The sequence below is a fragment of the Poeciliopsis prolifica genome, unplaced genomic scaffold (genome assembly GCF_027474105.1).
Source record: "Poeciliopsis prolifica strain line A6 unplaced genomic scaffold, Auburn_PproV2 SCAFFOLD029, whole genome shotgun sequence".
In the NCBI taxonomy this organism is placed as follows: Eukaryota; Metazoa; Chordata; class Actinopteri; order Cyprinodontiformes; family Poeciliidae; genus Poeciliopsis; species Poeciliopsis prolifica.
The window spans coordinates 51,163-62,522 of NW_026562404.1; the positions used below are offsets into that span (position 1 = coordinate 51,163).

Here is an 11,360-nt window from a genome sequence, read left to right on the forward strand (position 1 = left end):
CATCAGAAAATGACATTTAAAATATGCCAGCAAAACACCAGAAGAAACCACTGGAATTTTTCCTCTCGTATTAATAAACACATTCATTTAAAAACATTTTGCGTTTAATTGTGTTGTCTTTGACTAATATGTAAATGATTTAATGTTCTGAAAAATTGAAGTGCAACAAATATGCAACAAAATGAAATCAGGAAGGGGCAAACACCTTTTCATACCTCTAAGTGCTGACAGTCTGTCTAACTTATGCACTCATAAATCTACAGGTCACACAAAGTCACAGAACCTTTCTCAAACCAGAAGGCTGGAAATAGCTCTGCTGTGAATTTTGCTTTGAACGTATGAATCAAGGTTCGCTCCTCTGACGTTATATTGTAGTAACTTAGAGTTCCTCCCTCCCAGTCAAGAAATACACCTATTTTGTTGCATGTAGGGACTTTGATTTCTTCTTTTCTGTTTTTATGCAAGGCTTTGTATCCAGTCTTGGTCTTGGTTTTGGAGCAGAGCAAACTCCAGGACTTGTCATTGCTTCCCAGACCACCATCACGGTTCCAGTTTCTACCCACATCTTTATATGCCACAGCAATTCCCACCACACCTTTCCATTCCACTTCCCAGTAACAAAGTCGTTTCAGGCCTTCATCACAAAATACCTGGGTCCTCCTGAACCGTTCATCACTTGTATTTCGCATTTTCTTGACATCATTATCAGTTTCCGCTCTTTTGTTGTTTTCATTCAGAACAAGCCGTCTGCTTGCTGAGTTCTTATCGAACATAAGATCTGCACCATCTGAAAGTGTTCAAGAAGAAAATTAAGTAAGCTTTGTGAAAATTTAAGCATTGACAGTTTCAGAATGTGAATAATGAATCAATAAATTTAAATATTAAATCTGCTAAATTTGGAGAATTATGAGTCTTTAAGTATCTTGTGATTTCCTTATATATAAAGTCATATGTTATCTTTATACCCTGTTAAATACCCTTGAGATGATGAAGTTCTAACTTTCATTTTCAGATAAACATGTTTTATCTTGTAACACAAAAATGTTTGGAGGAAAAACAAACAGCTTACATTTAATACAACCAGGTTTTAGTCGACATTGTCCTCCATGGTTGAAGCTGTGCACAGTAAGACAAGAAAGATTCATTTTATTTGGAAAAAAATCAGAAAGTCTTTAGATAATAGTTCATTCCTACTTTTTTCAAGTTATGAAAGCTTATTATCTTATTCACCACACACTGTGTGTATTAAGTTTAATTCCAGCTCTTTGACTATAACATTTTTTATTCAGTCAAGCCTAACAAGCAAGTGATGGTGAGATCCCTCATAAATACCTGACTGCTTTTACAAAGGCTCTACTCAGACATGGTGCATAATTAAATTAAGCTAGTTTTCTAATAATAGTACTAAGTAATGTCAGATTATTTACTCACTTCACTGTCTCAAGTTTCTTGTTTGGATCCTCAACTATTGCATTGAGAGCCCTCATGCCATTGTCTCCAGGATGATTGTAACTCAGGTCCAAGTGTTTAAGAGTTGAGTTTTGATGGAACTCAATAGCTTCAGCCAGAGAAATGCAGCCTTTCTCTGTCACTTGACATCCTGCCAACCTGCACAAAGACACAATTTTGGATTAGAAATAGAGCTCAGCAAAATTTGACTGTGAAATAAAGTCCAGTACTGTATATTTTATATTATATTATATTATATTATATTATATTATATTATATTATATTATATTATTATATTATATTATATTATATTATATTACAAAGAATAGCTGTTGTTGTCATTTTGAAGGTTATGGCCTACAAATAATGAGAGTCCAAAATATGGTGTCTTAAAACATTAGAATATATTGCAGCTTATTTTTGATAATAAATCCATTATTTCCTCATACATTGCTTCTAACATGACATTTAATAATCTTTGAATATATTTGTGTGTAAAACTCAATTATGGTTTGATTGGTAAAGGCCTGAACTTGTCTAGCACTTTATCTGTTTCATAGGACCTCAAAGTGTTTCATACCACATTTGATCATTCACACACACATTCCACTCCAGTGGTAGCGAGCTACTAGATTATAGCTACAGCTTCCCTGAAACTGTCTGACAGAGGAGAAGCCGCCATGAACCATCAGGCCCTCTGACCACCAGAAGAAAGTCAGGTGAAATGTCTTTACCACAACACAATGGGGTTCAAACTGGAAACCTACTGGTTCCAGAATAGGAACTGGTAGGTTGAGCAACCGTCACCCTTAAGGGAAAACGTTCAAATTATTTAATTCATACAATGGGCTGTTTGTCTCTAAACTCTAGTTTTATCATTCTCAGTACCACTTTCTCAGTATTGTTGTATTTTATTGACTCTTAACACTAACAAGAATTGTGAACACATAGAATAACCTTAAGTCTTGGGACAAACCAATTTATAAACTCAAAATAGTGGCTAACTATAACACTGGTTAATATATTACTTTCATTAATAAAAACCTACTTGAGAGTCTCTAGTTTGCAGTTCATATTTTTCAACCCATCAGCAAGTCGCTTCACTCCAGCATCCAGTAAATCATTATGACTCATGTCCAGCACTGTGAGGTTTGAGGATGGTTTGGTCAGCACTGATGATGTCAGACCGTCACAAGATTCTTCAGAGAGCTCACACCAACTCAGTCTGTAGAAAGATCCATGAAAACAAACAAGTTACATTGAAAAACCCATGTGTGATTTTCTTCTAAAATAACAAAGGATCACAGTGAAGGAACAAAGTAAAAGTCTTGCTTTAAACAACAGTAAAAGATAAATTATCATGTCTGTGTTGTCAAACTAGACAAATGGCAAAAGCCCAACTCTCATGTGTAATATTAATATTTTGATCACAATGAAGAAAGTAACATGAAGTATTGTTTTGAACTAGTAAACTATAGTTAACACTACTTGGAAGCAACTTAAAGATTATTTTTACAATAATATTTTACAGCTTTCTCTTGTTGAGGTGAAGATTATGATTGAGTGAGTTTGTTTCATCAATGTTCAAACTGATGGAAGTATGGCATTTGTATGAAGATATTGATTTATGATAACCTTCAAAGTAAAAGATAATAACACTTTTTATATATCACAAACCAAATGATTTTTGTCAGTGATTTCAGTGTGAGATTTTTTTCCAATTTAATGACAGTTTGTCAAACACCAATTTGACTGGTAACCAATTTGCTTTCAATGCTTTAGCAAACGATGAGTATTTCTTGTTGTTGCTTCAAATAGTCATTCTGTTAAATATCATCTCAGGCTTTCATTTTGCCTTTGTATCTATTTGACCTTAATTTTAATAGCATTACTGCATCTTCAAGGAAGCCCTAATGAAAAAGTGCCTGCTAGTTTAAAGCTGTGGTTGTAATGCCTTACTATTACCACAAGAGAACAGAACTGTAAAAAGGTGAAAGAAGAGATCTGCTAACACAGTGCAGGACCTTGAACTTTTATATATTGTGAATTAGTTTTCAAATAAGCAGTGCAACATTTGTCTGTTTTGTTTCCTGATGGGAGATTCTAAAAGCAACTGCAACAATTATTAACTATTTTTTGCATCAAAATCCTAAAAAACACTGAATAAATTTGACAAGTTATAGCTCTACAAAAGACACATTTTACAGTTTTTATAAATACTTACAAAGTAGTCTTTGAGACTTTGACCACTGGCATCAATCCCAGAAGAACTTTCTCTGATTTCAGGTATTTCTTAAGATCAAACACGTCAAGGTTTTGATCTGATGTCAGCAGCACAAAGGTTAAAGCTGACCACTGAGAAGCAGTAAACTTTTCAAAATCTTTTTCTTCTGATTTAAGATAATTTTTGATTTCTTCAACAAGGCTATGGTCATTCAGCTCATTAAGACAGTAGAAAAGATTAAGGTTTCTCTCTGGATCACTATTCTCTCTGATCTTCTTCTTGATGTAATCTGCTGCTTTCTTACTAGCGTCTTTGTGTTTTTCACTCTTATCAATCAGATCTTGAAGTAAATCCTGATTAGATTCCACAGAGAGACCCACTAGGAAGCGAAGGAACATGTCCCAGTCCCCATTTTCATTCTCAAAAGCCTTGTCCACTGCATTCTTATAAAACTCTGAGGCAATTGGGTCTGAGGATGCTGAAGTTGGTTCTATGAACACATTTTCTCCTTTGTTTTTAAATGAGTGGAAGACATGGAGAGCTGCCATGTACTCTTGAATGCTTTGATGGACAAAGCAAAACATATTCTGAGGGTAAAGCTCGTGATTTTCTCTTTTGATCTGAGTTAACAACCCAGAGAAAACAGCAGCTTTGGTTACATCAGTCCCACAACTGGTCAAGTCTTCTTCACTAAAGAGAAGGTTCTTATCCTTCAGCCCTTTGAAAGCAAGTTTCCCCAAAGACATGATTGTTTCATCATTAGTTTTATCACAGGATGTTTCTGTTCCAGAGATTTCAGAGGTTGACTGATCTGTATTTTGCTTTTGTTTGTCTGCGCTGGAGCAAAAGGAAATGTGTGTACATGTCAGTCAGAGTTTTTGGCAGTCCATCATCTTTGTTTCTTGGCAGTCTATCATCTTTGTTTCTTGTCAGCCCATCATCTTTTTCTTGTCAGACTATCATCTTTGTTTCTTTCAACAAAGTCCTCCAAAACCTTTGATGTGATGAAACAGAAAACAGGAATGTGGCACATTATGTAAAGAATTCTTGATTTCTTCACATATGACCAGATTTTTTCAGCCACCTTCTCATCACTGAATCGTTTCTTGAAATACTTTTCCTTTTGCTCATCATTAAATCCTCTCACTTCTGTCATTCGATCAATTTTTTCTAGAGGAATGTTGTTGGATGCTGCAGGTCTAGAAGTGATCAGATTTGAGCTTTAGGGAGCAAATTTCCAAGGATAAGATTTGACAACAAACCATTTATCGAGGTTGGTCTTGTGACATCACTCAATTTGTTTGTTTCACTGAACTCAAGATCAAGACGACATTCATCAAAACCATCCAGAACAATCAGAATCTTGTATTGTCATAGTCAGTTATTTCAGAAGTCCTCATTGCTGGTAAGAACTGATGAATCAGATCTTCTAGACTGTGTTCTTTATCTGCTCTCAGATTTAGCTCTCGGAATGGAAGTGGAAAAATGAAATGAATGTTTTCTGTTGCTTTGCCCTCTGCCCAGTCAAGTATGTACTTCATTGAGGCAAATGTTTTTCCTATTCCTGCCACTCCAACAGTGACCACAGTCTTAATGTTTTGATCACTATTTGCAGGTTTGAAGATGTCGCAATATTTAATAGATGTTTCTTCATTTGTCGTCTTGAAATTTGCATCCTGAACCTCCATGGCTTCATTCTGAGCACGCTCTCCTTCTATGATGTAGAGGTCAGTGAAAACCTCTTTGAGAAGAGCTGAGGTCTTCTGTCCATCAATCCCTTCAGACACACTGGTGAATTGATCTTTTAGTTCATGTTTGAGTTTTTTTTTACTTGTGATATGAGGCTTCTCTGAAAACACAAAATGTAGATAAACAAAAAATATAGATTAAATAGTTTTGAAACAATTTTATATTAAATATTCTTTAGATATAAATATAAAAAGACACACAAAAGAAGACTGCTAATCACAAAATCTGACCTGCTCCTGTGTGACAAAGGAATGTATTGTAAAAACTAAACTTGTGCAATTTTCTGTTTTATGGGGTTTTATGTAGTAAAACTCAAAGCACACAGCAGACTAAAACTTAAAACTACACATGTTACATATAAAAGGACATTCTTACAACAAACAGTGGTCTAAATGGCTGACATACAAGAGCAAGGAAGCATAACTAGGAGTAACATCTTACAATGTTGTTTTCTCTCTTCCTATTTAACTATGAATCAGCGCCCCAAGATCTTTGTGTGTTATATGTTTCTTTGTAATAAAAAATTTATAAAAAATAAATAAATAAAAAACTACAGATGTTTCTGCAGATCATTCAAAATCTACTTGAGATCATAGATTTTGTCAAGGAAAGTTCTTGCTGCCATGTGTTGAATTAAAATCATGAGTTGTAATTATATACCAGTGCTTATACATTTTATGGTACAGATTGTCAGTGAATGCACCAGGAAAGTACCTGATATGCAAAGTGCTCATTTATGTTGTGTGGATCGATAAACATCAGGAAACATGTAACTCCATAAATGTGAATGAGAAGAGTTTTATAAGATTCTACTATTAATGTGACATCGACTTTTGCATGAAGGAACAGCTCTGCATTTCATCTTCCAACCTTCAAGAAACAAAGATCTAAAGCTGTTGGTGCTGAAACTCATCAGTCTGCCTAGCTTAGAAATAGGTGCTGGAAGTACACATCTGTACAGACTCAAACCAGTTCTGTTAGAATTGAAAGAGCAACTGGGAGTGCAGATACACATCTCGTCAATAAACATATTAATTGGTGCCTTTAATGCATGTTGCAATTTGTTTTGCTGAAATATTACTGGATTCATGAAGAGGACAGTTTTATCAGCATCATTTGCAATTTTAGACACGAGTATATTGCAGCGTATGAGATTTGGAGTATGCTTTGGTATATACTGATGACCATTGCCCTTTGGAAACTGTGATGGCCAAATTCATGGCCACACCCTGATGTTGACAAAAGATGGGGGCCAAGGCTCAGGAAGATTAAGTGCTGATTGGATTACACCACTAGTTCCTGCTGACAGGGGGAAATGATAGTTTTTTGTTTAGATAAGTTTGTATTTGATTAAACATTAGTATTTAAAGTGAAATATTTTTTATTTTTGGCTCTTTAGTTTAGCCAAACTTAGCTGTACTGTTGTTTGTTTTGTGTTATTTGTAATTGTTCTTTTTAGTTACAATTATAATTGCAATTATTGTGTCTTGGTCTGATCAGCCAGTATATAAACCCCTGTGTGTCATTTCTTTTTTAGGTCAGTCATGTTTGTTTGTGCAGATAGTTTGTTTACATTTTTTTGCCTGAGTTCAGTTTTGTTTCACCTCTTTTATGAGCTCAGATTATCTTTTGTCATTTATGTTTTTTGGGTTGAAATAAAAAACCCCAAGTATATCCTGTTTTCTAAATATATTCTGTGACTCTTCCTGTTTTAACTTGGTCCGTCACAAAAACCAAGAGGCAACCATTTCATTTAAGGCTTTTAATCAGTTTTATTTAATATAGTTTTAACTACCTATTTCTTAGTAGCAAGTATTAAGTCTCTCCTTTTGGTGTGAACCTTCATACTACTAATTAAATGTAGCTGCCGTCAGACTTTTGTGTAAATTATTTACGACTCTGATGTGCAAACTAGGCCCATAAATAAATAAACACAATTACAAAAAACAATAAAAAACACAACTACAAAATAAGAAAACACAACAGCTTTAACTAAACACAACTGCAAAAAAAAGTAAACTCAACAATGACCCTATTGTGTTGTGGGTATTTTTGTTAAAAATATAAATGATGCACACATAGCTGCTGAAATTATTACTTATTTGTCTTGTGATACAAAATATTTATGTGTATTTGTGAATGAGTATTTTGTTGTGCTGAAATTTTAAGGCTGAAACAAGTTTTACTCAGAATACATTTGGAGAAAATATTGGCCATTCACTTCTAAATTTGCGCAACAATGTTGCGCTATATTACACTACATGTAATATTTATTCAATATTTTATGCCTACTACATCACTAAAATAAATCAGTGTTACAAAGTCTTTAACAACCATGAGTCAACATTGACTGTGGCCACCTATTTAGCCCTGAAATACATCTTACTCCTCAGAATTTAATTGTGAGAGAATCCAACTTCTTTAACTCTTTTGAATCTGATAAAGGCTTGGATCAAAAAAGTAAAAATTTGCCTTGCATCTGGACTCTCTATGGATCTGTTCCAGGGATGTGCTGGAACAGATCCCTGGGGGGTCATTTCTTCCTAGGGAACTGACCCCCTGGGGCTCCTGAAGCTCCACCCTGACTTGTGCAGTTTTGTGCAATTGGACTGAATAACTCAAGTATAGATCTAAGTTGGAGTTGCACAGTAGCACAGTTGGTACCACTGTTGCCTTGCAGTAAGAAGGTAAGGTCTGGGTCCGATTCCCAGCCTGGGGTCTTTCTGCATGGAGTTTGCATGTTCTCCTTGTGCAAGCGTGAATTCTCTCCAGGTACAAAACACAGCTCAAAAAATTGATTGGTTAGTCTTTCTAAATTCTCCCTAGATGTGAGTGTGTATGTGCATGATTGTTTGTCCAGAACGTTGCTGGAGATAGGCACCAGCAACTTCCGACCGCATTAGGGTCAAGGGTGAACAGATATTAGATGGATGGAGATCTAAGTTGTTTAAATAAGAAGCTAATATGACTTAATTTTAATATAAACATACATACATATGTATAAATAAATAGAGCATTTATCTCCAACATAGTTGATTTATCCTAATTTGCTTTGTAATCACATTGTAACATAAACTAAAATAGTGTAGTTACAAAACTTAAATCAATTTATGCAATCAGTTTTACCAATTCATTTGAGTTTACTTGACTTGCTGGGTTTTACAGTATACATATATTTCTTTCAGAATTACATTTTTTTTTCACATTTGCCTGTTAGTTATTATTTGTTTAATCTGTCATGTGTAGAGTGAAACTGATTCTTTTCTAAATATATATTTCTGTGTCCATCTTGGGTTTTATCAACTTTCTTCACTTTTAATAATAAGAATAATGAAACTTAAGTGTCAGTTTCTGAGTTAGTTTTTAAGCAATACACAGTAATTTCATTTACACTTATTTAGTGTACATACATAGCTCTTTGGAAAAGAAAATATCCATCCTTGAAACTAATTTTGAAAAGCTGCATGGTTAATTAGTTTATAAATTTGAACATGATTTGATTTGATTTCAACTAGAAGTCAAACTTTTGTAATTTTACTGATGACAGCTTGAATGTTAGAAAACACATTTAAGTTCAATTTAATTGTAAGAAATTTGTATCTGTAGATCTTACCTCGTATTTCTGTCAGTCTGTCAATGAAACCATCAGGGATTTTCTCAGCAGCTGGAAGACGAGAGGTCATCCAGATCTTGGCCTCTGGCAGCAGGTTTCCTCTGATAAGGTTTGTTAGTAACACATTGACTGATGCTGGATCTCTGATATCAGTCAAGATTTCATTGTTTTCAAAGTCTAAATCTTTATGTGCATCAAGTCCATCCAAAAGACAAAAAACATTTAACTGGGAATAGTCAGAGATGATGATATCTTTGGTCTCCTTGTAGAAGTGATTAAGAAGCTCAAAGAAACTAATGTTTTTATTTTTTATCGAGTTGAGTTTTGAGAAGTTAATTAGAAACAAAACTTCTGCAGGTTTTGTCTGGCGAGAGAATAAACTTTTAAACCAGGCAAAATGACTGTTCTCATTATCATTTTTAGCCCATTCTTTTATAAATTTTTTCATGTGAAAAGATTTTCCTATATCAGCTTCTCCAATGGTCATCACTGTTCTAGTTTTCTTTCCTTTCACATCTTTGAAGATCTCAGAAAGTTGATTCACTTTTGGAAAATTTTTCGGTTTACTTTGCACTTCTTTAGAGCCATTTTCTCTTCTGATGATATGTTCTGTTGTTCCCTGGTTTGGATGACTGGTTTCATCTTTTTCATCAGTGATTTCTTCCAGAAATCTTTGTCTCATACATGACTCCAACTTCTTTTGTTGTTCATATGTTTCTAATCAGATAAAACAAAGTTGTACAATGATGTAAAATCATATAACTTTTAAATAAAGCCAATAAAAATCTGTAGAAGCTGAATTAAGAGTAATTGACTTAGATGATACATAATCTTACCTTGACAGAGAACAGTTTTGTTGATATATTCAGGAGGAATCTTATCAACTCCTATTGGTTGAGAAATTATCAAAATATGAGATTCAGGAAGCAGATTTCCTTTGATCAGATTCGTTAGCAGCTCATCCATTGATGTTTCTTCCTTCAAGTCTTTAACTTCTTTGTTGTTTACAAAGTCAAGAGGAAGTTTGCATTCTTCCAGGCCATCAAGAATAAAGCATATCTTTTTCTTGTCATCTTTGAAAACAGCATTTTTTTTCTTGAAGAAATCATCCAGCAGAGATTCCATGCTTTTTACTTCATCCTTCATTGAATTCAACTCAGTGAAATCAAGGGTCATTAAAGCCTTTATGTGTGTGTTAGACTTTTTGTTTGCCCAGTCCTTCATGAACATTTTAGTTTGAAATGTTTTACCAATTCCAGGAACTCCTTCCATCAGTACATTATTGTTCATACGAGCAGGGTTAGAAGTCTGAGATTTATTGTTGGAAAATAAATCTTTGAGCATGATTTGGTTCTTTTTCCCACTTTCAAACATCACTATCTCAGAAAGTTTTGGGTCACTTTCCTGTTGACCCACCTCCTCAAGAATTATTTCCTTCAGGTATTTTTCTTCCTTGGCATCTCCTATTATTGAAAAAATATGATTTGTGAATAACAGGAATAACAATAACTTTGTATTTGAAACACTGTTAGAAACACTACCTTCAGAAATATTGCAAAAAAATCTGTATTTCTTCCTGACAAGTTAAACTCAGCTCAATAACAATAAGATGCACTGAACTAGTGCCAGTAAATTAATATGTTTTTTGTGCACCTCCAAATTTCTCTAACTCGCTGTGGATTGTGCAAACCCTATTTCACTCAAAATGGTGTATTTGGAAAATGCTCATGTAAAAGCTGGTTTACCTTTACCAACATGTTTGTGATCGTTATAGGAAGACTGTCTTTTTGGAGAAACTGAAGCAACATATGCATTAGGTATTAAAACCCACTGTTTGCTCAGCTCAAATCTCTAATAGCGACTGCATTAAAGGTGAGATAAAGTTAATCTTTTAGAGGTTCACATTGAACACACAGTGAGGCTTATGTGATTGCAAATATGTGAACGAAGAATATGCAGCATGTGCATTTACATATAATACATGTTAGCTCCACTTTGTTCTGGCATGTCCTTGATTCTGTATGTGTGAGTGTAACTTGATAAAATAGAATAGAAATATCTTTCATTGTCCCACAGTGGGGAAATTTCAGTGTAAGAGCAGCAAAGTGACCAAACAATGAAAACCTTAAAACAGAATTAAGAATAAAAAAACGAATGGGCAAAAATACAACATAATACACTATGCAGCAGTATAAAGATCACCTAAACAGCAGTAAATGAAGAAAGCTCCACATGAAACAAAATGGTAGAAGTAAAGAAAATACAAAAACACAATCAAATTTACAGTAAACAGATAAATTTTGTACCCTAAGAATATTTAGTTAA

At 34.2% G+C, this 11,360-nt stretch overlaps 1 pseudogene; it reads right to left on the bottom strand.

Moving 5' to 3' along the window:
• Window positions 1-238: 238 nt before the first annotated feature.
• LOC129372489 (nucleotide-binding oligomerization domain-containing protein 1-like) lies at window positions 239-10,308 on the bottom strand (annotated as a pseudogene).
• Between the last annotated feature and the right edge of the window lie 1,052 nt (window positions 10,309-11,360).